The sequence below is a fragment of the Oncorhynchus masou genome, chromosome 29 (genome assembly GCF_036934945.1).
Source record: "Oncorhynchus masou masou isolate Uvic2021 chromosome 29, UVic_Omas_1.1, whole genome shotgun sequence".
NCBI lineage: Eukaryota > Metazoa > Chordata > Actinopteri > Salmoniformes > Salmonidae > Oncorhynchus > Oncorhynchus masou.
Genome location: NC_088240.1, coordinates 100,411,715 through 100,439,214, shown reverse-complemented (window position 1 = coordinate 100,439,214; position 27,500 = coordinate 100,411,715). Strand labels below are relative to the sequence as shown.

General features: G+C 44.2%; 24 non-coding genes across 24 annotated transcripts; all 24 read left to right on the top strand.

The window, feature by feature from the left end:
• Positions 1-35: 35 nt before the first annotated feature.
• On the top strand, positions 36-108 carry trnak-cuu (transfer RNA lysine (anticodon CUU)). Its single transcript has one exon. It is a non-coding gene; the product is annotated as a tRNA-Lys (tRNA).
• Positions 109-532: 424 nt separating this feature from the next.
• trnak-cuu (transfer RNA lysine (anticodon CUU)) lies at positions 533-605 on the top strand. Its single transcript has one exon. It is a non-coding gene; the product is annotated as a tRNA-Lys (tRNA).
• Positions 606-2,422: 1,817 nt separating this feature from the next.
• trnak-cuu (transfer RNA lysine (anticodon CUU)) lies at positions 2,423-2,495 on the top strand. The gene has a single exon. It is a non-coding gene; the product is annotated as a tRNA-Lys (tRNA).
• A 426-nt stretch (positions 2,496-2,921) lies between these two features.
• Positions 2,922-2,994, top strand: trnak-cuu (transfer RNA lysine (anticodon CUU)). The gene has a single exon. It is a non-coding gene; the product is annotated as a tRNA-Lys (tRNA).
• A 424-nt stretch (positions 2,995-3,418) lies between these two features.
• Positions 3,419-3,491, top strand: trnak-cuu (transfer RNA lysine (anticodon CUU)). The gene has a single exon. It is a non-coding gene; the product is annotated as a tRNA-Lys (tRNA).
• Positions 3,492-3,916: 425 nt separating this feature from the next.
• Positions 3,917-3,989, top strand: trnak-cuu (transfer RNA lysine (anticodon CUU)). Its single transcript has one exon. It is a non-coding gene; the product is annotated as a tRNA-Lys (tRNA).
• Positions 3,990-5,411: 1,422 nt separating this feature from the next.
• On the top strand, positions 5,412-5,484 carry trnak-cuu (transfer RNA lysine (anticodon CUU)). The gene has a single exon. It is a non-coding gene; the product is annotated as a tRNA-Lys (tRNA).
• A 7,627-nt stretch (positions 5,485-13,111) lies between these two features.
• On the top strand, positions 13,112-13,184 carry trnak-cuu (transfer RNA lysine (anticodon CUU)). Its single transcript has one exon. It is a non-coding gene; the product is annotated as a tRNA-Lys (tRNA).
• Positions 13,185-13,610: 426 nt separating this feature from the next.
• On the top strand, positions 13,611-13,683 carry trnak-cuu (transfer RNA lysine (anticodon CUU)). The gene has a single exon. It is a non-coding gene; the product is annotated as a tRNA-Lys (tRNA).
• Positions 13,684-14,103: 420 nt separating this feature from the next.
• On the top strand, positions 14,104-14,176 carry trnak-cuu (transfer RNA lysine (anticodon CUU)). Its single transcript has one exon. It is a non-coding gene; the product is annotated as a tRNA-Lys (tRNA).
• A 1,416-nt stretch (positions 14,177-15,592) lies between these two features.
• On the top strand, positions 15,593-15,665 carry trnak-cuu (transfer RNA lysine (anticodon CUU)). Its single transcript has one exon. It is a non-coding gene; the product is annotated as a tRNA-Lys (tRNA).
• Positions 15,666-17,703: 2,038 nt separating this feature from the next.
• On the top strand, positions 17,704-17,776 carry trnak-cuu (transfer RNA lysine (anticodon CUU)). The gene has a single exon. It is a non-coding gene; the product is annotated as a tRNA-Lys (tRNA).
• Positions 17,777-18,201: 425 nt separating this feature from the next.
• Positions 18,202-18,274, top strand: trnak-uuu (transfer RNA lysine (anticodon UUU)). Its single transcript has one exon. It is a non-coding gene; the product is annotated as a tRNA-Lys (tRNA).
• Positions 18,275-19,532: 1,258 nt separating this feature from the next.
• On the top strand, positions 19,533-19,605 carry trnak-cuu (transfer RNA lysine (anticodon CUU)). The gene has a single exon. It is a non-coding gene; the product is annotated as a tRNA-Lys (tRNA).
• Positions 19,606-20,030: 425 nt separating this feature from the next.
• trnak-cuu (transfer RNA lysine (anticodon CUU)) lies at positions 20,031-20,103 on the top strand. Its single transcript has one exon. It is a non-coding gene; the product is annotated as a tRNA-Lys (tRNA).
• Positions 20,104-21,206: 1,103 nt separating this feature from the next.
• trnak-cuu (transfer RNA lysine (anticodon CUU)) lies at positions 21,207-21,279 on the top strand. The gene has a single exon. It is a non-coding gene; the product is annotated as a tRNA-Lys (tRNA).
• Positions 21,280-21,704: 425 nt separating this feature from the next.
• On the top strand, positions 21,705-21,777 carry trnak-cuu (transfer RNA lysine (anticodon CUU)). Its single transcript has one exon. It is a non-coding gene; the product is annotated as a tRNA-Lys (tRNA).
• Positions 21,778-22,695: 918 nt separating this feature from the next.
• trnak-cuu (transfer RNA lysine (anticodon CUU)) lies at positions 22,696-22,768 on the top strand. The gene has a single exon. It is a non-coding gene; the product is annotated as a tRNA-Lys (tRNA).
• Positions 22,769-23,193: 425 nt separating this feature from the next.
• On the top strand, positions 23,194-23,266 carry trnak-cuu (transfer RNA lysine (anticodon CUU)). Its single transcript has one exon. It is a non-coding gene; the product is annotated as a tRNA-Lys (tRNA).
• A 426-nt stretch (positions 23,267-23,692) lies between these two features.
• trnak-cuu (transfer RNA lysine (anticodon CUU)) lies at positions 23,693-23,765 on the top strand. Its single transcript has one exon. It is a non-coding gene; the product is annotated as a tRNA-Lys (tRNA).
• Positions 23,766-24,184: 419 nt separating this feature from the next.
• On the top strand, positions 24,185-24,257 carry trnak-cuu (transfer RNA lysine (anticodon CUU)). Its single transcript has one exon. It is a non-coding gene; the product is annotated as a tRNA-Lys (tRNA).
• A 918-nt stretch (positions 24,258-25,175) lies between these two features.
• On the top strand, positions 25,176-25,248 carry trnak-cuu (transfer RNA lysine (anticodon CUU)). Its single transcript has one exon. It is a non-coding gene; the product is annotated as a tRNA-Lys (tRNA).
• A 425-nt stretch (positions 25,249-25,673) lies between these two features.
• trnak-cuu (transfer RNA lysine (anticodon CUU)) lies at positions 25,674-25,746 on the top strand. The gene has a single exon. It is a non-coding gene; the product is annotated as a tRNA-Lys (tRNA).
• Positions 25,747-26,172: 426 nt separating this feature from the next.
• On the top strand, positions 26,173-26,245 carry trnak-cuu (transfer RNA lysine (anticodon CUU)). Its single transcript has one exon. It is a non-coding gene; the product is annotated as a tRNA-Lys (tRNA).
• The last annotated feature ends 1,255 nt before the right edge of the window (positions 26,246-27,500 follow it).

Here is a 27,500-nt window from a genome sequence, read left to right as displayed (position 1 = left end):
CGATATTCGAACCAAGTCAAAATAACTATTGAAGTACCTGGCTAGCTCAGTCGGTAGAGCATGAGACTCTTAATCTCAGGGTCGTGGGTTCGAGCCCCACGTCAGGTGATATTTTCTCTGCCAAAGCACCAACTCACTTCGCAAACAGCCATCCGCTTGGAATTTCGAGCAGGCTTTCCACTCTGCATAGCTGGTGATACAGAAGACTATGAATTTGTATTCTATCTCTGCCTGCACTCTATCCTGTCATCTCAATGACATCCCTATTACCTATGAAAAGTCCTCCGAAATGGATGGAATAAATGATAATTTTCCGGACAAGAAATAGACAGGCAGAGGATTCAAGAAGAATACTTGCTCCTGGTGGAGCTTGAACTTATAACCTTGTCATCTAATTGCTGTATACTGCTGTATAAGTACAACACTCTAACAGATTGCACCACAGGATCCATCAACAACACTCACTGATCACCATATTTTGCAGAAACTGGGATGTACGATATTCGAACCAAGTCAAAATCACTATTGAGGTACCTGGCTAGCTCAGTCGGTAGAGCATGAGACTCTTAATCTCAGGGTCGTGGGTTCGAGCCCCACGTTAGGTGATAATTTTCTCTGCCGAAGCACCAACTCACTTCGCAAACAGCCATCCGCTTGGAATTTCGAGCAGGCTTTCCACTCTGCATAGCTGGTGATACAGAAGATTATGAATTTGTATTCTATCTCTGCCTGCACTCTATCCTGTCATCTCAATGACATCCCTAGTACCTATGAAACGCCCTCCAAAATGGATGGTATAAATGATCATTTTCATGGCAAGAAATAGACAGGCAGAGGCTTCAAGAAGAATGCTTGCTCCTGGTGGGGCTTGAACTCATAACCTTGTCATCTAATTGCTATATACTGCTGTATAAGTACAACACGCTAACAGATTGCACCACAGGATCCATCAACAACACTCACTGATCACCATATTTTGCAGAAACTGGGATGTACGATATTCGAAACAAGTCAAAATCACTATAGAGGTACCTGGCTAGCTCAGTCGGTAGAGCATGAGACTCTTAATCTCAGGGTCGTGGGTTCGAGCGCCACGTTAGGTGATTATTTTATCTGCCGAAGCACCAACTAACTTCGCAAACAACCATCTGCTTGGAATTTCGAGCAGGCTTGCCACCCTGCAAAGTTGGTGATACAGAAGGCGATGAATTTGTATTCCATCTCTGCCTGCACTCTATCCTGTCATCTCAATGACATCACCATTACCTATGAAAAGTCCTCCGAAATGGATGGAATAAATGATCATTTTCAGGGCAAGAAATAGACAGGCAGAGGATTCAAGAAGAATACTTGCTCCTGGTGGGGCTTGAACTCATAACCTTGTCATCTAATTGCTGTATACTGCTGTATAAGTACAACACTCTAACAGATTGCACCACAGGATCCAACAACAAAAACTCAATGATCGCCATATTTAGCAGAAACTGTGATGTACGATATTCGAAACAAGTCAAAATAACTATAGAGGTACCTGGGTAGCTCAGTCGGTAGAGCATGAGACTCTTAATCTCAGGGTCGTGGGTTCGAGCTCCACGTTAGGTGATTATTTTCTCTGCCGAAGCACCAACTGATTTCGCAAACAACCATCTGCTTGGAATTTCGAGCAGGCTTGCCACCCTGCAAAGTTGGTGATACAGAAGGCGATGAATTTGTATTCCATCTCTGCCTGCACTCTATCCTGTCATCTCAATGACATCCCTATTACCTATGAAAAGTCCTCCGAAATGGATGGAATAAATGATAATTTTCCGGACAAGAAATAGACAGGCAGAGGATTCAAGAAGAATACTTGCTCCTGGTGGGGCTTGAACTCATAACCTTCTCATCTAATTGCTGTATACTGCTGTATAAGTACAACACTCTAACAGATTGCACCACAGGATCCAAAAACTCAATGATCACCATATTTAGCAGAAACTGTGATGTACGATATTCGAAACAAGTCAAAATCACTATAGAGGTACCTGGCTAGCTCAGTCGGTAGAGCATGAGACTCTTAATCTCAGGGTCATGGGTTCGAGCCCCACGTTAGGTGATTATTTTTCTCTATTCCATCTCTGCCTGCACTCTATCCTGTCATCTCAATGACATCCCTATTACCTATGAAAAGTCCTCCGAAATGGATGGAATAAATGATAATTTTCCAGACAAGAAATAGACAGGCAGAGGATTCAAGAAGAATACTTGCTCCTGGTGGAGCTTGAACTTATAACCTTGTCATCTAATTGCTGTATACTGCTGTATAAGTACAACACGCTAACAGATTGCACCACAGGATCCATCAACAACACTCACTGATCACCATATTTTGCAGAAACTGGGATGTACGATTTTCGAACCAAGTCAAAATAATTATTGAGGTACCTGGCTAGCTCAGTCGGTAGAGCATGAGACTCTTAATCTCAGGGTCGTGGGTTCGAGCCCCACGTTAGGTGATAATTTTCTCTGCCGAAGCACCAACTCACTTCGCAAACAGCCATCCGCTTGGAATTTCGAGCAGGCTTTCCACTCTGCATAGCTGGTGATACAGAAGACTATGAATTTGTATTCTATCTCTGCCTGCACTCTATCCTGTCATCTCAATGACATCCCTATTACCTATGAAAAGTCCTCCGAAATGGATGGAATAAATGATAATTTTCCGGACAAGAAATAGACAGGCAGAGGATTCAAGAAGAATACTTGCTCATGGTGGAGCTTGAACTCATAACCTTGTCATCTAATTGCTGTATACTGCTGTATAAGTACAACACTCTAACAGATTGCACCACAGGATCCAACAACAAAAACTCAATGATCGCCATATTTAGCAGAAACTGTGATGTACGATATTCGAAACAAGTCAAAATAACTATAGAGGTACCTGGCTAGCTCAGTCGGTAGAGCATGAGACTCTTAATCTCAGGGTCGTGGGTTCGAGCCCCACGTTAGGTGATATTTTCTCTGCCGAAGCACCAACTCACTTCGCAAACAGCCATCCGCTTGGAATTTCGAGCAGGCTTTCCACTCTGCATAGCTGGTGATACAGAAGACTATGAATTTGTATTCTATCTCTGCCTGCACTCTATCCTGTCATCTCAATGACATCCCTAGTACCTATGAAACACCCTCCAAAATGGATGGAATAAATGATCATTTTCATGGCAAGAAATAGACAGGCAGAGGCTTCAAGAAGAATACTTGCTCCTGGTGGGGCTTGAACTCATAACCTTGTCATCTAATTGCTGTATACTGCTGTATAAGTACAACACGCTAACAGATTGCACCACAGGATCCATCAACAACACTCACTGATCACCATATTTTGCAGAAACTGGGATGTACGATATTCGAACCAAGTCAAAATAACTATTGAAGTACCTGGCTAGCTCAGTCGGTAGAGCATGAGACTCTTAATCTCAGGGTCGTGGGTTCGAGCCCCACGTCAGGTGATAATTTTCTCTGCCAAAGCACCAACTCACTTCGCAAACAGCCATCCGCTTGGAATTTCGAGCAGGCTTTCCACTCTGCATAGCTGGTGATACAGAAGACTATGAATTTGTATTCTATCTCTGCCTGCACTCTATCCTGTCATCTCAATGACATCCCTATTACCTATGAAAAGTCCTCCGAAATGGATGGAATAAATGATAATTTTCCGGACAAGAAATAGACAGGCAGAGGATTCAAGAAGAATACTTGCTCCTGGTGGAGCTTGAACTTATAACCTTGTCATCTAATTGCTGTATACTGCTGTATAAGTACAACACTCTAACAGATTGCACCACAGGATCCATCAACAACACTCACTGATCACCATATTTTGCAGAAACTGGGATGTACGATATTCGAACCAAGTCAAAATCACTATTGAGGTACCTGGCTAGCTCAGTCGGTAGAGCATGAGACTCTTAATCTCAGGGTCGTGGGTTCGAGCCCCACGTTAGGTGATAATTTTCTCTGCCGAAGCACCAACTCACTTCGCAAACAGCCATCCGCTTGGAATTTCGAGCAGGCTTTCCACTCTGCATAGCTGGTGATACAGAAGATTATGAATTTGTATTCTATCTCTGCCTGCACTCTATCCTGTCATCTCAATGACATCCCTAGTACCTATGAAACGCCCTCCAAAATGGATGGTATAAATGATCATTTTCATGGCAAGAAATAGACAGGCAGAGGCTTCAAGAAGAATGCTTGCTCCTGGTGGGGCTTGAACTCATAACCTTGTCATCTAATTGCTATATACTGCTGTATAAGTACAACACGCTAACAGATTGCACCACAGGATCCATCAACAACACTCACTGATCACCATATTTTGCAGAAACTGGGATGTACGATATTCGAAACAAGTCAAAATCACTATAGAGGTACCTGGCTAGCTCAGTCGGTAGAGCATGAGACTCTTAATCTCAGGGTCGTGGGTTCGAGCGCCACGTTAGGTGATTATTTTATCTGCCGAAGCACCAACTAACTTCGCAAACAACCATCTGCTTGGAATTTCGAGCAGGCTTGCCACCCTGCAAAGTTGGTGATACAGAAGGCGATGAATTTGTATTCCATCTCTGCCTGCACTCTATCCTGTCATCTCAATGACATCACCATTACCTATGAAAAGTCCTCCGAAATGGATGGAATAAATGATCATTTTCAGGGCAAGAAATAGACAGGCAGAGGATTCAAGAAGAATACTTGCTCCTGGTGGGGCTTGAACTCATAACCTTGTCATCTAATTGCTGTATACTGCTGTATAAGTACAACACTCTAACAGATTGCACCACAGGATCCAACAACAAAAACTCAATGATCGCCATATTTAGCAGAAACTGTGATGTACGATATTCGAAACAAGTCAAAATAACTATAGAGGTACCTGGGTAGCTCAGTCGGTAGAGCATGAGACTCTTAATCTCAGGGTCGTGGGTTCGAGCTCCACGTTAGGTGATTATTTTCTCTGCCGAAGCACCAACTGATTTCGCAAACAACCATCTGCTTGGAATTTCGAGCAGGCTTGCCACCCTGCAAAGTTGGTGATACAGAAGGCGATGAATTTGTATTCCATCTCTGCCTGCACTCTATCCTGTCATCTCAATGACATCCCTATTACCTATGAAAAGTCCTCCGAAATGGATGGAATAAATGATAATTTTCCGGACAAGAAATAGACAGGCAGAGGATTCAAGAAGAATACTTGCTCCTGGTGGAGCTTGAACTTATAACCTTGTCATCTAATTGCTGTATAGTGCTGTATAAGTACAACACACTAACAGATTGCACCACAGGATCCATCAACAACACTCACTGATCACCATATTTTGCAGAAACTGGGATGTACGATATTCGAACCAAGTCAAAATAACTATTGAGGTACCTGGCTAGCTCAGTCGGTAGAGCATGAGACTCTTAATCTCAGGGTCGTGGGTTCGAGCCCCACGTTAGGTGATAATTTTCTCTGCCGAAGCACCAACTCACTTCGCAAACAGCCATCCGCTTGGAATTTCGAGCAGGCTTTCCACTCTGCATAGCTGGTGATACAGAAGACTATGAATTTGTATTCTATCTCTGCCTGCACTCTATCCTGTCATCTCAATGACATCCCTAGTACCTATGAAACGCCCTCCAAAATGGATGGAATAAATGATCATTTTCATGGCAAGAAATAGACAGGCAGAGGCTTCAAGAAGAATACTTGCTCCTGGTGGGGCTTGAACTCATAACCTTGTCATCTAATTGCTGTATACTGCTGTATAAGTACAACACTCTAACAGATTGCACCACAGGATCCAACAACAAAAACTCAATGATCACCATATTTAGCAGAAACTGTTGTGGCGAAATCTGCTCGGAGCCTTCACCGTGCACTGCCACTTTAAGAGCGCATGAGCACTAAGGAAGGAGGAGATAAAGAGAGCTCATTCAGCTCTTTGGGGAGGGGCTCTTGGCTGGCGCGACAGTTTGATTGTGTGTGCTGTGCTGCAGAAGTTTTGTTTGTTTTTCAGCGTTTGTAGTTTATAAAGTATTTAACTCAATCATCGGTGTGATCGCTTTAGATCGTGGTTGTTTTTGTTTGGGACCTCGCCCGTTATGGATCGCATGGATTAGTAGCAACATTGTTGCGAAGCTTTACCATACAAACCAACAAACCATCGGACAGTCAGACCGTACACCGGCAGGCCTGAAGACCACAGCTAAGATTTCTCTTTTTCTCTCTCTTTCTCTTCCCTCTCGTTCCAGTGCTTTACCCTGCAACAGACTCTCTATTTTTCAAATGCACTTCCCATTGAAGTTCATTAGAGCTGGACTATTATTGCCCTGCCAGAAGTATTTTGATGGACATTTTAGTTAAAAGGGAGGTTGCTTGCAAGTTGTGTATTGTAATGTGAACTGTATTGAGGTGAGGTGTACTAATGACATGTGGCCGAGAAGACTGTGGACATTTTTAAGGCCTTTGTTGTGTCGATGAACACCCCCCACATTCATACCCTCTGCACTCATCCACTAGAAAATAATACAGATTATTGCAAATCCTCTGTTGATGACTGGGTTCGTTCTTGTATGAAGATGCTGTTGAATTGCTCTGCCATTATTAGTATTATTGTTGGGGTTACCCCTGTGCTGTGATGTGGGTTTTATATGGTGTGTATTCTCTTTTCTCTCCACTGGCTATCTGGTAAACAGGCTACACTCTAGGCAGTCTCTTCTGCTGATGTGTGTGGGTCTGGTAGTGGTACTCTCTCTTCTACTCTTTTCCTTTCGGCATGGTTAATACCTGCCTGGCGCCCAAACAAAATCTTTCTTTACCCCTCTCTAATAAATACCGCTACAGAATTGGCGCCCGAACAGGGACTTGAAGAGAAACACTCATGACACCATCCACACAAGGTTGAATCATGTCTTTTGTTGGAACCCCATACTGTGTCAATGTGGACACACCTGATGGTAATCATGTTCGGGATTCTTTCATTGTGGAAGGACTTGATGGACTAATGGAGTTGGATAGCACTGACCCTAATCCCCAGGCTTCTGGTTCACCTATAACATCTCCACCATTACCCTCCCCTCAAACCCTTCCGGTTACCCTGTCCAGAGAGACTGGGAGAGGTGTCTCTGTGATCACTGGACAACTGGAACATCAATGGACACACACCAATCATAGTTTGACAATGCAGGAGAATGCCATTCGCAAACTCAGTGAATGTGTGGAGGCTCATCAGACAGATGTGCAGCGGAGGTTGGATTACCTTCCCTGTCAAATGGAGGAAAACCAACAACAAATTGTTCAGAGACAGAAATATTTACAAGATTCTCTGAAACAGGATATTCAAGGAAAACTGCACCGGTTCAAAACACAAATGGAAACTAACCATCATCAAGTCATAATCTTTCTTGAGGAGGAACAAAAACAGAGAGCAGAGGAGTCAGCCTCTGTTGTGAAGGGAGTGTGTTCTTATCTGAAGGAAGTTATGGAGGACATGAAGAACTCTCTCACAGGGGAACTACGATTTTTGATTGAACAGACTCAAAAGGACACTGTTAATGAGATGGAAAAAGCACAGAAGGCCATAGACCTTCAACTGGAAGAGCTGCACCAGGAGGTAATGCAGTGCTTTTCCCTTCTGGACAAATCTTCTGCACCTCCCTCAGGTTTTACCTCTGCCACTGGCTTGGCCAGTAAGGGAATAGGAACAGGTAGTACTACAAAACCCCCTCTGAAGATACTGTTAAACAACAGAACTCCCGCTGCCACTGTCATGCCTCCTCTAGAGCGCTCCCTCCCTATCAAACTACTTTTCCCCACTTTTGGCAGCCCAGAAGATGATGTTGATCCACTGTTTTTCTTATCTAAGTGTAATGATTTTCTTTCTATCCGGCCCCTTACTGACTTGGAGGTTCTTGCTACCCTCCGCAGTGTTCTTCATGGTACAGCAAGAGACTGGTGGGAGATAGCCCGTGAACATGTGTCAACCTGGGAGGAGTTTCAAAATATATTCCTCTTAGCCTTCCTCTCAGAGGACTATGTGGATGAACTGGCGGAACGTGTTCGTAACAGAGTCCAGGGTGAAGCAGAGCCAATACGGGACTTTGCCTTCTCCTACCGAGTTCTATGTAGGAGATGGAAGGCTGACATTACTGAGCAGGAGATGGTCAAACTCCTTCTTAAGAACATGGTTCCCCGCCTTGCTAGTCAACTTCGAGAACGTGTGCAGAACGTGGATGATCTGGTGCGTCTTGGGACTCAGTTTGAGAAGGACTGGAAGCACCACCTCCAAACTAAAAACCCTGTTCCCTCATCCCAGTATACCCATAACTCTCCTGGGGCTAAACCGTCTCAGATATTTGTACCCAAGATCCAGGACAAATGTCCAGTCGTGTGTTGGAGGTGTAAAGTCCAACATCCTCCAGATTCTTGCCCGCTCTATGTCCAGCGTCAGGATTCAGGAAAAGGACCGAAGACTAAAAGTCTAGACAGACGTGGTGGCTTGCATACAATTGGGTCAGCCTTAATGCCCACCATGAAGCCTTTAGACAGCACAGCTAGCGGTCTTATTCCTATTCCGCAACAACTATTGGTTCCTCTGACTGTTAGGAACTGGAGAGGGAAGGCCATAATTGACACAGGGGCATCTTACACCCTGATGCAAGAGGCCCTGTGGCAGAACATGGCATTACCTCATGAGGAGCTACAAACATGGGAGGAGGGACCATTGTACTTGGCCAATGGAGAACCTACCACCCCCTTGGGCTGGATTAGTATAATAATAAAACTGCATGGTGAGACTATTAACCTTCCTGTGGCTATTCTTGCAGATTCAAGCCTTGCATTTGCTGTAGTCCTTGGCCTAGACTTCCTGTTCTTCAGTGGACTGACCATCTCGATGTCTGAACCCTCCTATCGGCTGCACTCTGACTATTCTCAGCCTCATCCATTTCAAACTGGTAATGCACTGATTTCAGGCTGGAGCCTGCTACATTATGCAGAGTCCGGACAAGGTCAAGTCAGAGACAGAGAAAATATAAAGAGACAAAGACAAAAACATGTTCCACCAGTGAAGTCCGAGAACCCAACTATCACCCTGATTACCGCCGTACCCCCCCTTCTATCCGAGAGCAAAAACAAACCTGATGCGGATTTCTACATCAAACAAGCAGTGGAACAGGCATGTCTGTCGGATGATGAAAGGTGGCAGCTCTCCCAGATGTTGGACATGAACAGTGAGGTTTGTACTCTTACACTCGGCCGTACAACCGTCTTCAAACACAAAATCTATACCCGGCATGAGGTCCCCATTAAGCAGTGTCCCTACAGGCTGTCCCCCGCCAAACTGGCAATTCTCAATGAACAGCTCAAAAGCATGTTGGAGAATGGAATTGTGGAACCTTCTTTTTCCGGATGGGCTTCTCCGGTTGTCCTGATTCCTAAGAAAGATGGTGGATATCGATTCTGTGTGGACTACAGGAAGCCGAATGCCATAACAGAAAGCGATGCCTACCCTCTACCAAACATAAATGACATACTGGAATCTCTGGCAGGAACATCCATCTTTAGTAATCTGGATCTGAACAGTGGCTATTGGCAGGTGTCAATGGATCCCGCTAGTCAGGACAAGACTGCCTTTGTCACCCCTGCTGGTTTGTACTCCTTCAAAGTCATGCCTTTTGGTTTGAAGAATGCTCCAGCAACCTTCCAAAGGTTGATGGAGACTGTCCTGGGAGATCTGAGGGGTAGAAATTGTCTTGTGTATCTGGATGACATCATAATCTACTCCTCCTCTGTCGCGGATCATCTGCAAGACATTCAGTCCGTCTTCGACAGACTAAAGGCTGCAGGTTTGACCTTGAACTTGAAGAAGTGTCGTTTCTGTCTGCCAGAACTCAAGTTCCTTGGTCATGTGGTTAATGCTGAAGGTATCCATGCAGATCCAGCCAAAGTTGCAGCCGTGCAGGAATTCCCAATTCCCACATCCCTCAAGGCTGTTCAGCGGTTTCTGGGCATGGCTGGATGGTACCACAGGTTTGTGCCTGACTTTTCAAAGGTAGCTGAACCCCTCAACCACCTTAAGAAGAAAGGTGTGAAATTCCAATGGACCCCTGCATGCCAAAGTGCATTTGAAGCACTCAAAAACAGTCTAATTACTCCTCCAGTGCTTGGACATCCTAACCTGAATGCTCATTTCATTGTGTACACGGATGCAAGTCAAACAGGACTTGGAGCAGTCTTGGCTCAACAAACAGGACTTGGAACAGAAGAAGTTCTTGCCTATGCAAGTCGCACCCTTAATTCAGCCGAGAGGAATTATTCAACGACTGAAAGGGAGTGCCTCGCTGTGGTCTGGGCTTTGGAGAAATGGAGCTACTACTTGGAGGCAAAGATCTTCACCGTTGTCACAGACCATGCTGCTCTGCAGTGGGTTCTGGCATCAGGCAAGACCAACAGCCGCCTTATTCGCTGGTCTATCAGACTGCAGAAGTTTGACTTCATCATTGAGTATCGCAAAGGAAAACTGAACGTTGTACCAGATGCCCTTTCTCGGATTACAGAGACTGCCAATGTTTGTCCTCCCTTGTGCAGTACTTATGCTACCGCTAAATGTCTGGATGATTCCTTTCCTCTGGATGATGAGAGTGTATGGAGAGCACAGCAGAAGGATGCTGCCATAATGGTGATCCACAAGAGTCTGTCTGAAGAAGACACCAAGAGTCGCTTCAATGATAAGTATAGCATAATTCAGGATAAAGTGTATCGAAAAACTCCAAGAGGAGATGGAATACACAGCACCCATTATCGCGTCTTCATTCCCTCTACATTGTGTGACCAGATAATCCAAGCTTATCATGCCAATCCCATGAGTGGCCATCTTGGAGTTTTTAAAACTTATCGAAGACTACAAGAGGTGGTTTACTGGCCAGGCATGTGGGTTGATACCCGGAAGTTTGTACAGCAGTGTGAAGTCTGCCAGAAATACAAACCAGACATTGGCAGACCTGCCGGGAAAATGCAGCAGACCGTGGTGAACCATCCAAATGAAATGTTGGGAATTGACCTCATGGGACCTTTTCCTCCCAGCCGGGGGACACGGAATGAATTTTTATTGGTGGTAGTGGACTACTACACACACTGGGTGGAGTTGTTTCCCCTCCGCAGAGCCAGTGCATCAGCCATTGCTCTAATTCTGAGAAGGGAGGTTTTTACCAGATTCGGGATTCCAGACCAAATCCTCTCTGACCGAGGTCCGCAGTTCATATCAGGAATCTACAAAGAGCTCTGTACCTACTGGGGTGTAATTGCCAAGTTGACCACAGCCTATCATCCTCAGACCAACCTGACCGAGAGGGTAAACCGAACCCTGAAGGGGATGATTGCTTCATTCGTGGGGGATCAGCACACAAGTTGGGATCAGCATCTTCCAGAATTTCGCTTTGCACTGAACTCTGCCGTGCAGGAGACTTCTGGGGTCACTCCCGCCGAACTCCACCTGGGAAGACCACTAAAAGGTCCGATGGACAGGGTCTTGCAAAGTTCGAATGTTTCACCTGACTGCCCAGCGTTTGATGCCGTACAACACCACCACACCTTGCTAGCCAGAGTGGAGGCCAACAAAACCAAAGCCAAACAACGACAGCTGAGAAACTATGACAAACATAGACGAGACGTGTGTTTTCCACCCCAGTCTCGTGTCTGGGTACGTTCACATCATCTGTCAAAGGCATCTAAGAAGTTCACTGCCAAGCTAGCTTCGAGATGGAAAGGTCCATACCGTGTAGTGCAGCAGTTGGGACCAGTGAACTACTTGGTCTGTTTGGAGGACACTGGGGAAGATGTCAGGACAGTGCATGTTGTTGACCTAAAGCCCTGTTACCCTACGGCCAAAGAGCTGGATCGCAGGCAAAAGCAACACCTGCAGGACCTCTTCGTGGAGGACTCTGATGATGAGGACTTCCCTGGTTTTGTGTAGCAGGAACATGAACCTGTCAAAGCCTGCGTCCTCTCTGATTCTACAGGCTTTGTTTTTTCATGGGGGGAGGAGTGTGGCGAAATCTGCTCGGAGCCTTCACCGTGCACTGCCACTTTAAGAGCGCATGAGCACTAAGGAAGGAGGAGATAAAGAGAGCTCATTCAGCTCTTTGGGGAGGGGCTCTTGGCTGGCGCGACAGTTTGATTGTGTGTGCTGTGCTGCAGAAGTTTTGTTTGTTTTTCAGCGTTTGTAGTTTATAAAGTATTTAACTCAATCATCGGTGTGATCGCTTTAGATCGTGGTTGTTTTTGTTTGGGACCGCGCCCGTTATGGATCGCATGGATTAGTAGCAACATTGTTGCGAAGCTTTACCATACAAACCAACAAACCATCGGACAGTCAGACCGTACACCGGCAGGCCTGAAGACCACAGCTAAGATTTCTCTTTTTCTCTCTCTTTCTCTTCCCTCTCGTTCCAGTGCTTTACCCTGCAACAGACTCTCTATTTTTCAAATGCACTTCCCATTGAAGTTCATTAGAGCTGGACTATTATTGCCCTGCCAGAAGTATTTTGATGGACATTTTAGTTAAAAGGGAGGTTGCTTGCAAGTTGTGTATTGTAATGTGAACTGTATTGAGGTGAGGTGTACTAATGACATGTGGCCGAGAAGACTGTGGACATTTTTAAGGCCTTTGTTGTGTCGATGAACACCCCCCACATTCATACCCTCTGCACTCATCCACTAGAAAATAATACAGATTATTGCAAATCCTCTGTTGATGACTGGGTTCGTTCTTGTATGAAGATGCTGTTGAATTGCTCTGCCATTATTAGTATTATTGTTGGGGTTACCCCTGTGCTGTGATGTGGGTTTTATATGGTGTGTATTCTCTTTTCTCTCCACTGGCTATCTGGTAAACAGGCTACACTCTAGGCAGTCTCTTCTGCTGATGTGTGTGGGTCTGGTAGTGGTACTCTCTCTTCTACTCTTTTCCTTTCGGCATGGTTAATACCTGCCTGGCGCCCAAACAAAATCTTACTTTACCCCTCTCTAATAAATACCGCTACACTGTGATGTACGATATTCGAACCAAGTCAAAATCACTATTGAGGTACCTGGCTAGCTCAGTCGGTAGAGCATGAGACTCTTAATCTCAGGGTCGTGGGTTCGAGCCCCACGTTAGGTGATAATTTTCTCTGCCGAAGCACCAACTCACTTCGCAAACAGCCATCCGCTTGGAATTTCGAGCAGGCTTTCCACTCTGCATAGCTGGTGATACAGAAGACTATGAATTTGTATTCTATCTCTGCCTGCACTCTATCCTGTCATCTCAATGACATCCCTAGTACCTATGAAACGCCCTCCAAAATGGATGGAATAAATGATCATTTTCATGGCAAGAAATAGACAGGCAGAGGCTTCAAGAAGAATACTTGCTCCTGGTGGGGCTTGAACTCATAACCTTGTCATCTAATTGCTGTATACTGCTGTATAAGTACAACACTCTAACAGATTGCACCACAGGATCCAACAACAAAAACTCAATGATCGCCATATTTAGCAGAAACTGTGATGTACGATATTCGAACCAAGTCAAAATCAATATTGAGGTACCTGGCTAGCTCAGTCGGTAGAGCATGAGACTCTTAATCTCAGGGTCGTGGGTTCGAGCCCCACGTTAGGTGATTATTTTCTCTGCCGAAGCACCAACTGATTTCGCAAACAACCATCTGCTTGGAATTTCGAGCAGGCTTGCCACCCTGCAAAGTTGGTGATACAGAAGGCGATGAATTTGTATTCCATCTCTGCCTTCACTCTATCCTGTCATCTCAATGACATCCCTATTACCTATGAAAAGTCCTCCGAAATGGATGGAATAAATGATAATTTTCCGGACAAGAAATAGACAGGCAGAGGATTCAAGAAGAATACTTGCTCCTGGTGGGGCTTGAACTCATAACCTTCTCATCTAATTGCTGTATACTGCTGTATAAGTACAACACTCTAACAGATTGCACCACAGGATCCAAAAACTCAATGATCACCATATTTAGCAGAAACTGTGATGTACGATATTCGAAACAAGTCAAAATCACTATAGAGGTACCTGGCTAGCTCAGTCGGTAGAGCATGAGACTCTTAATCTCAGGGTCGTGGGTTCGAGCCCCACGTTAGGTGATTATTTTCTCTGCCGAAGCACCAACTAACTTCGCAAACAACCATCTGCTTGGAATTTCGAGCAGGCTTGCCACCCTGCAAAGTTGGTGATACAGAAGGCGATGAATTTGTATTCCATCTCTGCCTGCACTCTATCCTGTCATCTCAATGACATCCCTATTACCTATGAAAAGTCCTCCGAAATGGATGGAATAAATGATCATTTTCAGGGCAAGAAATAGACAGGCAGAGGATTCAAGAAGAAAACTTGCTCCTGGTGGGGCTTGAACTCATAACCTTGTCATCTAATTGCTGTATACTGCTGTATAAGTACAACACGCTAACAGATTGCATCACAGGATCCATCAACAACACTCACTGATCACCATATTTTGCAGAAACTGGGATGTACGATATTCGAACCAAGTCAAAATAACTATTGAGGTACCTGGCTAGCTCAGTCGGTAGAGCATGAGACTCTTAATCTCAGGGTCGTCGGTTCTAGCCCCACGTTAGGTGATTATTTTCTCTGCCGAAGCACCAACTCACTTCGCAAACAGCCATCCGCTTGGAATTTCGAGCAGGCTTTCCACTCTGCATAGCTGGTGATACAGAAGACTGTGAATTTGTATTCTATCTCTGCCTGCACTCTATCCTGTCATCTCAATGACATCCCTAGTACCTATGAAACGCCCTCCAAAATGGATGGAATAAATGATCATTTTCATGGCAAGAAATAGACAGGCAGAGGCTTCAAGAAGAATACTTGCTCCTGGTGGGGCTTGAACTCATAACCTTGTCATCTAATTGCTGTATACTGCTGTATAAGTACAACACGCTAACAGATTGCACCACAGGATCCATCAACAACACTCACTGATCACCATATTTTGCAGAAACTGGGATGTACGATATTCGAACCAAGTCAAAATAACTATAGAGGTACCTGGCTAGCTCAGTCGGTAGAGCATGAGACTCTTAATCTCAGGGTCGTGTGTTCGAGCCCCACGTTAGGTGATTATTTTCTCTGCCGAAGCACCAACTGACTTCGCAAACAACCATCTGCTTGCAATTTCGAGCAGGCTTGCCACCCTGCAAAGTTGGTGATACAGAAGGCGATGAATTTGTATTCCATCTCTGCCTGCACTCTATCCTGTCATCTCAATGACATCCCTATTACCTATGAAAAGTCCTCCGAAATGGATGGAATAAATGATAATTTTCCGGACAAGAAATAGACAGGCAGAGGATTCAAGAAGAATACTTGCTCCTGGTGGGGCTTGAACTCATAACCTTCTCATCTAATTGCTGTATACTGCTGTATAAGTACAACACTCTAACAGATTGCACCACAGGATCCAAAAACTCAATGATCACCATATTTAGCAGAAACTGTGATGTACGATATTCGAAACAAGTCAAAATCACTATAGAGGTACCTGGCTAGCTCAGTCGGTAGAGCATGAGACTCTTAATCTCAGGGTCGTGGGTTCGAGCCCCACGTTAGGTGATTATTTTCTCTGCCGAAGCACCAACTAACTTCGCAAACAACCATCTGCTTGGAATTTCGAGCAGGCTTGCCACCCTGCAAAGTTGGTGATACAGAAGGCGATGAATTTGTATTCCATCTCTGCCTGCACTCTATCCTGTCATCTCAATGACATCCCTATTACCTATGAAAAGTCCTCCGAAATGGATGGAATAAATGATCATTTTCAGGGCAAGAAATAGACAGGCAGAGGATTCAAGAAGAAAACTTGCTCCTGGTGGGGCTTGAACTCATAACCTTGTCATCTAATTGCTGTATACTGCTGTATAAGTACAACACGCTAACAGATTGCATCACAGGATCCATCAACAACACTCACTGATCACCATATTTTGCAGAAACTGGGATGTACGATATTCGAACCAAGTCAAAATAACTATTGAGGTACCTGGCTAGCTCAGTCGGTAGAGCATGAGACTCTTAATCTCAGGGTCGTGGGTTCTAGCCCCACGTTAGGTGATTATTTTCTCTGCCGAAGCACCAACTCACTTCGCAAACAGCCATCCGCTTGGAATTTCGAGCAGGCTTTCCACTCTGCATAGCTGGTGATACAGAAGACTGTGAATTTGTATTCTATCTCTGCCTGCACTCTATCCTGTCATCTCAATGACATCCCTAGTACCTATGAAACGCCCTCCAAAATGGATGGAATAAATGATCATTTTCATGGCAAGAAATAGACAGGCAGAGGCTTCAAGAAGAATACTTGCTCCTGGTGGGGCTTGAACTCATAACCTTGTCATCTAATTGCTGTATACTGCTGTATAAGTACAACACGCTAACAGATTGCACCACAGGATCCATCAACAACACTCACTGATCACCATATTTTGCAGAAACTGGGATGTACGATATTCGAACCAAGTCAAAATAACTATAGAGGTACCTGGCTAGCTCAGTCGGTAGAGCATGAGACTCTTAATCTCAGGGTCGTGTGTTCGAGCCCCACGTTAGGTGATTAATTTCTCTGCCGAAGCACCAACTGACTTCGCAAACAACCATCTGCTTGCAATTTCGAGCAGGCTTGCCACCCTGCAAAGTTGGTGATACAGAAGGCGATGAATTTGTATTCCATCTCTGCCTGCACTCTATCCTGTCATCTCAATGACATCCATATTCCCTATGAAAAGTCCTCCGAAATGGATGGAATAAATGATAATTTTCCGGACAAGAAATAGACAGGCAGAGGATTCAAGAAGAATACTTGCTCATGGTGGAGCTTGAACTTATAACCTTGTCATCTAATTGCTGTATACTGCTGTATAAGTACAACACGCTAACAGATTGAACCACAGGATCCATCAACAACACTCACTGATCACCATATTTTGCAGAAACTGGGATGTACGATATTCGAACCAAGTCAAAATAACTATTGAGGTACCTGGCTAGCTCAGTCGGTAGAGCATGAGACTCTTAATCTCAGGGTCGTGGGTTCGAACCCCACGTTAGGTCGTTTTTTTCTCTGCCGAAGCACCAACTGACTTCGCAAACAACCATCTGCTTGGAATTTCGAGCAGGCTTGGCAAAGTTGGTGATGCCATTCCATGTCAACCTGCAAAGTTGGTGATACGAAATGGATGGAATAAATGATCATTTTCCGGACAAGAAATAGACAGGCAGAGGCTTCAAGAAGAATACTTGCCACCCTGCAAAGTTGGTGATACAGAAGACTATGAATTTGTATTCCATCTCTGCCTGCACTCTATCCTGTCATCTCAATGACATCCCTATTACCTATGAAAAGTCCTCCGAAATGGATGGAATAAATGATAATTTTCCGGACAAGAAATAGACAGGCAGAGGATTCAAGAAGAATACTTGCTCCTGGTGGAGCTTGAACTTATAACCTTGTCATCTAATTGCTGTATACTGCTGTATAAGTACAATACGCTAACAGATTGCACCACAGGATCCATCAACAACACTCACTGATCACCATATTTTGCAGAAACTGGGATGTACGATATTCGAACCAAGTCAAAATAACTATTGAGGTACCTGGCTAGCTCAGTCGGTAGAGCATGAGACTCTTAATCTCAGGGTCGTGGGTTCGAGCCCCACGTTAGGTGATTATTTTCTCTGCCGAAGCACCAACTGACTTCGCAAACAACCATCTGCTTGGAATTTCGAGCAGGCTTGCCACCCTGCAAAGTTGGTGATACAGAAGGCGATGAATTTGTATTCCATCTCTGCCTGCACTCTATCCTGTCATCTCAATGACATCCATATTCCCTATGAAAAGTCCTCCGAAATGGATGGAATAAATGATAATTTTCCGGACAAGAAATAGACAGGCAGAGGATTCAAGAAGAATGCTTGCTCATGGTGGAGCTTGAACTTATAACCTTGTCATCTAATTGCTGTATACTGCTGTATAAGTACAACACGCTAACAGATTGCACCACAGGATCCATCAACAACACTCACTGATCACCATATTTTGCAGAAACTGGGATGTACGATATTCGAACCAAGTCAAAATAACTATTGAGGTACCTGGCTAGCTCAGTCGGTAGAGCATGAGATTTTTAGTCTCAGGGTCGTGGGTTCGAACCCCACGTTAGGTGGTTATTTTCTCTGCCGAAGCACCAACTGACTTCGCAAACAACCATCTGCTTGGAATTTCGAGCAGGCTTGCCACCCTGCAAAGTTGGTGATACAGAAGGCGATGAATTTGTATTCCATCTCTGCCTGCACTCTATCCTGTCATCTCAATGACATCCCTATTACCTATGAGAAGTCCTCTGAAATGGATGGAATAAATGATCATTTTCATGGCAAGAAATAGACAGGCAGAGGCTTCAAGAAGAATACTTGCTCCTGGTGGGGCTTGAACTCATAACCTTGTCATCTAATTGCTGTATACTGCTGTATAAGTACAACACTCTAACAGATTGCACCACAGGATCCAACAACAAAAACTCAATGATCACCATATTTAGCAGAAACTGTGATGTACGATATTCGAACCAAGTCAAAATCACTATTGAGGTACCTGGCTAGCTCAGTCGGTAGAGCATGATACTCTTAATCTCAGGGTCGTGGGTTCAAGCCCCACGTTAGTTGGTTATTTTCTCTGCCGAAGCACCAACTGACTTCGCAAACAACCATCTGCTTGGAATTTCGAGCAGGCTTGCCACCCTGCAAAGTTGGTGATACAGAAGGCGATGAATTTGTATTCCATCTCTGCCTGCACTCTATCCTGTCATCTCAATGACATCCCTATTACCTATGAAAAGTCCTCCGAAATGGATGGAATAAATGATAATTTTCCGGACAAGAAATAGACAGGCAGAGGATTCAAGAAGAATACTTGCTCCTGGTGGGGCTTGAACTCATAACCTTGTCATCTAATTGCTGTATACTGCTGTATAAGTACAACACTCTAACAGATTGCACCACAGGATCCAACAACAAAAACTCAACTGACTTCGCAAACAACCATCTGCTTGGAATTTCGAGCAGGCTTGCCACCCTGCAAAGTTGGTGATACAGAAGGCGATGAATTTGTATTCCATCTCTGCCTGCACTCTATCCTGTCATCTCAATGACATCCATATTCCCTATGAAAAGTCCTCCGAAATGGATGGAATAAATGATAATTTTCCGGACAAGAAATAGACAGGCAGAGGATTCAAGAAGAATACTTGCTCATGGTGGAGCTTGAACTTATAACCTTGTCATCTAATTGCTGTATACTGCTGTATAAGTACAACACGCTAACAGATTGCACCACAGGATCCATCAACAACACTCACTGATCACCATATTTTGCAGAAACTGGGATGTACGATATTCGAACCAAGTCAAAATAACTATTGAGGTACCTGGCTAGCTCAGTCGGTAGAGCATGAGACTCTTAATCTCAGGGTCGTGGGTTCGAGCCCCACGTTAGGTGGTTATTTTCTCTGCCGAAGCACCAACTGACTTCGCAAACAACCATCTGCTTGGAATTTCGAGCAGGCTTGCCACCCTGCAAAGTTGGTGATACAGAAGGCGATGAATTTGTATTCCATCTCTGCCTGCACTCTATCCTGTCATCTCAATGACATCCCTATTACCTATGAGAAGTCCTCCGAAATGGATGGAATAAATGATCATTTTCATGGCAAGAAATAGACAGGCAGAGGCTTCAAGAAGAATACTTGCTCCTGGTGGGGCTTGAACTCATAACCTTGTCATCTAATTGCTGTATACTGCTGTATAAGTACAACACTCTAACAGATTGCACCACAGGATCCATCAACAAAACTCAATGATCACCATATTTTGCAGAAACTGGGATGTACGATATTCGAAACAAGTCAAAATAACTATAGAGGTACCTGGCTAGCTCAGTCGGTAGAGCATGAGACTCTTAATCTCAGGGTCGTGGGTTCGAGCCCCACGTTAGGTGATTATTTTCTCTGCCGAAGCACCAACTGACTTCGCAAACAACCATCTGCTTGGAATTTCGAGCAGGCTTGCCACCCTGCAAAGTTGGTGATACAGAAGGCGATGAATTTGTATTCCATCTCTGCCTGCACTCTATCCTGTCATCTCAATGACATCCCTATTACCTATGAAACGTCCTCCGAAATGGATGGAATAAATGATAATTTTCCGGACAAGAAATAGACAGGCAGAGGCTTCAAGAAGAATACTTGCCACCCTGCAAAGTTGGTGATACAGAAGACTATGAATTTGTATTCTATCTCTGCCTGCACTCTATCCTGTCATCTCAATGACATCCCTAGTACCTATGAAACGTCCTCCAAAATGGATGGAATAAATGATCATTTTCATGGCAAGAAATAGACAGGCAGAGGCTTCAAGAAGAATACTTGCTCATGGTGGGGCTTGAACTCATAACCTTGTCATCTAATTGCTGTATACTGCTGTATAAGTACAACACGCTAACAGATTGCACCACAGGATCCATCAACAACACTCACTGATCACCATATTTTGCAGAAACTGGGATGTACGATATTCGAACCAAGTCAAAATAACTATTGAGGTACCTGGCTAGCTCAGTCGGTAGAGCATGAGACTCTTAATCTCAGGGTCGTGGGTTCGAACCCCACGTTAGGTCGTTATTTTCTCTGCCGAAGCACCAACTGACTTCGCAAACAACCATCTGCTTGGAATTTCGAGCAGGCTTGCCACCCTGCAAAGTTGGTGATACAGAAGGCGATGAATTTGTATTCCATCTCTGCCTGCACTCTATCCTGTCATCTCAATGACATCCCTATTACCTATGAAAAGTCCTCCGAAATGGATGGAATAAATGATAATTTTCCGGACAAGAAATAGACAGGCAGAGGATTCAAGAAGAATACTTGCTCCTGGTGGAGCTTGAACTTATAACCTTGTCATCTAATTGCTGTATACTGCTGTATAAGTACAACACGCTAACAGATTGCACCACAGGATCCATCAACAACACTCACTGATCACCATATTTTGCAGAAACTGGGATGTACGATATTCGAACCAAGTCAAAATAACTATTGAGGTACCTGGCTAGCTCAGTCGGTAGAGCATGAGACTCTTAATCTCAGGGTCGTGGGTTCGAGCCCCACGTTAGGTGATTATTTTCTCTGCCGAAGCACCAACTGACTTCGCAAACAACCATCTGCTTGGAATTTCGAGCAGGCTTGCCACCCTGCAAAGTTGGTGATACAGAAGGCGATGAATTTGTATTCCATCTCTGCCTGCACTCTATCCTGTCATCTCAATGACATCCATATTCCCTATGAAAAGTCCTCCGAAATGGATGGAATAAATGATAATTTTCCGGACAAGAAATAGACAGGCAGAGGATTCAAGAAGAATACTTGCTCATGGTGGAGCTTGAACTTATAACCTTGTCATCTAATTGCTGTATACTGCTGTATAAGTACAACACGCTAACAGATTGCACCACAGGATCCATCAACAACACTCACTGATCACCATATTTTGCAGAAACTGGGATGTACGATATTCGAACCAAGTCAAAATAACTATTGAGGTACCTGGCTAGCTCAGTCGGTAGAGCATGAGACTCTTAATCTCAGGGTCGTGGGTTCGAGCCCCACGTTAGGTGGTTATTTTCTCTGCCGAAGCACCAACTGACTTCGCAAACAACCATCTGCTTGGAATTTCGAGCAGGCTTGCCACCCTGCAAAGTTGGTGATACAGAAGGCGATGAATTTGTATTCCATCTCTGCCTGCACTCTATCCTGTCATCTCAATGACATCCCTATTACCTATGAGAAGTCCTCCGAAATGGATGGAATAAATGATCATTTTCATGGCAAGAAATAGACAGGCAGAGGCTTCAAGAAGAATACTTGCTCCTGGTGGGGCTTGAACTCATAACCTTGTCATCTAATTGCTGTATACTGCTGTATAAGTACAACACGCTAACAGATTGCACCACAGGATCCATCAACAACACTCACTGATCACCATATTTTGCAGAAACTGGGATGTACGATATTCGAACCAAGTCAAAATAACTATTGAGGTACCTGGCTAGCTCAGTCGGTAGAGCATGAGACTCTTAATCTCAGGGTCGTGGGTTCGAGCCCCACGTTAGTTGGTTATTTTCTCTGCCGAAGCACCAACTGACTTCGCAAACAACCATCTGCTTGGAATTTCGAGCAGGCTTGCCACCCTGCAAAGTTGGTGATACAGAAGGCGATGAATTTGTATTCCATCTCTGCCTGCACTCTATCCTGTCATCTCAATGACATCCCTATTACCTATGAAAAGTCCTCCGAAATGGATGGAATAAATGATAATTTTCCGGACAAGAAATAGACAGGCAGAGGATTCAAGAAGAATACTTGCTCCTGGTGGGGCTTGAACTCATAACCTTCTCATCTAATTGCTGTATACTGCTGTATAAGTACAACACTCTAACAGATTGCACCACAGGATCCAAAAACTCAATGATCGCCATATTTAGCAGAAACTGTGATGTACGATATTCGAAACAAGTCAAAATAACTATAGAGGTACCTGGCTAGCTCAGTCGGTAGAGCATGAGACTCTTAATCTCAGGGTCGTGGGTTCGAGCCCCACGTTAGGTGATTATTTTCTCTGCCGAAGCACCAACTGATTTCGCAAACAACCATCTGCTTGGAATTTCGAGCAGGCTTGCCACCCTGCAAAGTTGGTGATACAGAAGGCGATGAATTTGTATTCCATCTCTCCCTGCACTCTATCCTGTCATCTCAATGACATCCCTATTACCTATGAAAAGTCCTCCGAAATGGATGGAATAAATGATAATTTTCCGGACAAGAAATAGACAGGCAGAGGATTCAAGAAGAATACTTGCTCCTGGTGGAGCTTGAACTTATAACCTTGTCATCTAATTGCTGTATACTGCTGTATAAGTACAACACACTAACAGATTGCACCACAGGATCCATCAACAACACTCACTGATCACCATATTTTGCAGAAACTGGGATGTACGATATTCGAAACAAGTCAAAATAACTATTGAGGTACCTGGCTAGCTCAGTCGGTAGAGCATGAGACTCTTAATCTCAGGGTCGTGGGTTCGAGCCCCACGTTAGGTGATAATTTTCTCTGCCGAAGCACCAACTCACTTCGCAAACAGCCATCCGCTTGGAATTTCGAGTAGGCTTTCCACTCTGCATAGCTGGTGATACAGAAGACTATGAATTTGTATTCTATCTCTGCCTGCACTCTATCCTGTCATCTCAATGACATCCCTAGTACCTATGAAACGTCCTCCAAAATGGATGGAATAAATGATCATTTTCATGGCAAGAAATAGACAGGCAGAGGCTTCAAGAAGAATACTTGCTCCTGGTGGGGCTTGAACTCATAACCTTGTCATCTAATTGCTGTATACTGCTGTATAAGTACAACACTCTAACAGATTGCACCACAGGATCCAACAACAAAAACTCAATGATCACCATATTTAGCAGAAACTGTGATGTACGATATTCGAACCAAGTCAAAATCACTATTGAGGTACCTGGCTAGCTCAGTCGGTAGAGCATGAGACTCTTAATCTCAGGGTCGTGGGTTCGAGCCCCACGTTAGGTGGTTATTTTCTCTGCCGAAGCACCAACTGACTTCGCAAACAACCATCTGCTTGGAATTTCGAGCAGGCTTGCCACCCGCAAAGTTGGTGATACAGAAGGCGATGAATTTGTATTCCATCTCTGCCTGCACTCTATCCTGTCATCTCAATGACATCCCTATTACCTATGAAAAGTCCTCCGAAAAGGATGGAATAAATGATAATTTTCCGGACAAGAAATAGACAGGCAGAGGATTCAAGAAGAATACTTGCTCCTGGTGGGGCTTGAACTCATAACCTTCTCATCTAATTGCTGTATACTGCTGTATAAGTACAACACTCTAACAGATTGCACCACAGGATCCAAAAACTCAATGATCACCATATTTAGCAGAAACTGTGATGTACGATATTCGAAACAAGTCAAAATCACTATAGAGGTACCTGGCTAGCTCAGTCGGTAGAGCATGAGACTCTTAATCTCAGGGTCGTGGGTTCGAGCCCCACGTTAGGTGATTATTTTCTCTGCCGAAGCACCAACTGACTTCGCAAACAACCATCTGCTTGGAATTTCGAGCAGGCTTGCCACCCTGCAAAGTTGGTGATACAGAAGGCGATGAATTTGTATTCCATCTCTGCCTGCACTCTATCCTGTCATCTCAATGACATCCCTATTACCTATGAGAAGTCCTCCGAAATGGATGGAATAAATGATCATTTTCATGGCAAGAAATAGACAGGCAGAGGCTTCAAGAAGAATACTTGCTCCTGGTGGGGCTTGAACTCATAACCTTGTCATCTAATTGCTGTATACTGCTGTATAAGTACAACACGCTAACAGATTGCACCACAGGATCCATCAACAACACTCACTGATCACCATATTTTGCAGAAACTGGGATGTACGATATTCGAACCAAGTCAAAATAACTATTGAGGTACCTGGCTAGCTCAGTCGGTAGAGCATGAGACTCTTAATCTCAGGGTCGTGGGTTCGAGCCCCACGTTAGTTAGTTATTTTCTCTGCCGAAGCACCAACTGACTTCGCAAACAACCATCTGCTTGGAATTTCGAGCAGGCTTGCCACCCTGCAAAGTTGGTGATACAGAAGGCGATGAATTTGTATTCCATCTCTGCCTGCACTCTATCCTGTCATCTCAATGACATCCCTATTACCTATGAAAAGTCCTCCGAAATGGATGGAATAAATGATAATTTTCCGGACAAGAAATAGACAGGCAGAGGATTCAAGAAGAATACTTGCTCCTGGTGGGGCTTGAACTCATAACCTTCTCATCTAATTGCTGTATACTGCTGTATAAGTACAACACTCTAACAGATTGCACCACAGGATCCAAAAACTCAATGATCGCCATATTTAGCAGAAACTGTGATGTACGATATTCGAAACAAGTCAAAATAACTATAGAGGTACCTGGCTAGCTCAGTCGGTAGAGCATGAGACTCTTAATCTCAGGGTCGTGGGTTCGAGCCCCACGTTAGGTGATTATTTTCTCTGCCGAAGCACCAACTGATTTCGCAAACAACCATCTGCTTGGAATTTCGAGCAGGCTTGCCACCCTGCAAAGTTGGTGATACAGAAGGCGATGAATTTGTATTCCATCTCTCCCTGCACTCTATCCTGTCATCTCAATGACATCCCTATTACCTATGAAAAGTCCTCCGAAATGGATGGAATAAATGATAATTTTCCGGACAAGAAATAGACAGGCAGAGGATTCAAGAAGAATACTTGCTCCTGGTGGAGCTTGAACTTATAACCTTGTCATCTAATTGCTGTATACTGCTGTATAAGTACAACACACTAACAGATTGCACCACAGGATCCATCAACAACACTCACTGATCACCATATTTTGCAGAAACTGGGATGTACGATATTCGAAACAAGTCAAAATAACTATTGAGGTACCTGGCTAGCTCAGTCGGTAGAGCATGAGACTCTTAATCTCAGGGTCGTGGGTTCGAGCCCCACGTTAGGTGATAATTTTCTCTGCCGAAGCACCAACTCACTTCGCAAACAGCCATCCGCTTGGAATTTCGAGTAGGCTTTCCACTCTGCATAGCTGGTGATACAGAAGACTATGAATTTGTATTCTATCTCTGCCTGCACTCTATCCTGTCATCTCAATGACATCCCTAGTACCTATGAAACGTCCTCCAAAATGGATGGAATAAATGATCATTTTCATGGCAAGAAATAGACAGGCAGAGGCTTCAAGAAGAATACTTGCTCCTGGTGGGGCTTGAACTCATAACCTTGTCATCTAATTGCTGTATACTGCTGTATAAGTACAACACTCTAACAGATTGCACCACAGGATCCAACAACAAAAACTCAATGATCACCATATTTAGCAGAAACTGTGATGTACGATATTCGAACCAAGTCAAAATCACTATTGAGGTACCTGGCTAGCTCAGTCGGTAGAGCATGAGACTCTTAATCTCAGGGTCGTGGGTTCGAGCCCCACGTTAGGTGGTTATTTTCTCTGCCGAAGCACCAACTGACTTCGCAAACAACCATCTGCTTGGAATTTCGAGCAGGCTTGCCACCCGCAAAGTTGGTGATACAGAAGGCGATGAATTTGTATTCCATCTCTGCCTGCACTCTATCCTGTCATCTCAATGACATCCCTATTACCTATGAAAAGTCCTCCGAAAAGGATGGAATAAATGATAATTTTCCGGACAAGAAATAGACAGGCAGAGGATTCAAGAAGAATACTTGCTCCTGGTGGGGCTTGAACTCATAACCTTCTCATCTAATTGCTGTATACTGCTGTATAAGTACAACACTCTAACAGATTGCACCACAGGATCCAAAAACTCAATGATCACCATATTTAGCAGAAACTGTGATGTACGATATTCGAAACAAGTCAAAATCACTATAGAGGTACCTGGCTAGCTCAGTAGGTAGAGCATGAGACTCTTAATCTCAGGGTCGTGGGTTCGAGCCCCACGTTAGGTGATTATTTTCTCTGCCGAAGCACCAACTAACTTCGCAAACAACCATCTGCTTGGAATTTCGAGCAGGCTTGCCACCCTGCAAAGTTGGTGATACAGAAGGCGATGAATTTGTATTCCATCTCTGCCTGCACTCTATCCTGTCATCTCAATGACATCCCTATTACCTATGAAAAGTCCTCCGAAATGGATGGAATAAATGATCATTTTCCGGACAAGAAATAGACAGGCAGAGGCTTCAAGAAGAATACTTGCCACCCTGCAAAGTTGGTGATACAGAAGACTATGAATTTGTATTCTATCTCTGCCTGCACTCTATCCTGTCATCTCAATGACATCCCTAGTACCTATGAAACGTCCTCCAAAATGGATGGAATAAATGATCATTTTCATGGCAAGAAATAGACAGGCAGAGGCTTCAAGAAGAATACTTGCTCTTGGTGGGGCTTGAACTCATAACCTTGTCATCTAATTGCTTTATACTGCTGTATAAGTACAACACTCTAACAGATTGCACCACAGGATCCAACAACAAAAACTCAATGATCGCCATATTTAGCAGAAACTGTGATGTACGATATTCGAAACAAGTCAAAATAACTATAGAGGTACCTGGCTAGCTCAGTCGGTAGAGCATGAGACTCTTAATCTCAGGGTCGTGGGTTCGAACCCCACGTTAGGTCGTTATTTTCTCTGCCGAAGCACCAACTGACTTCGCAAACAACCATCTGCTTGGAATTTCGAGCAGGCTTGCCACCCTGCAAAGT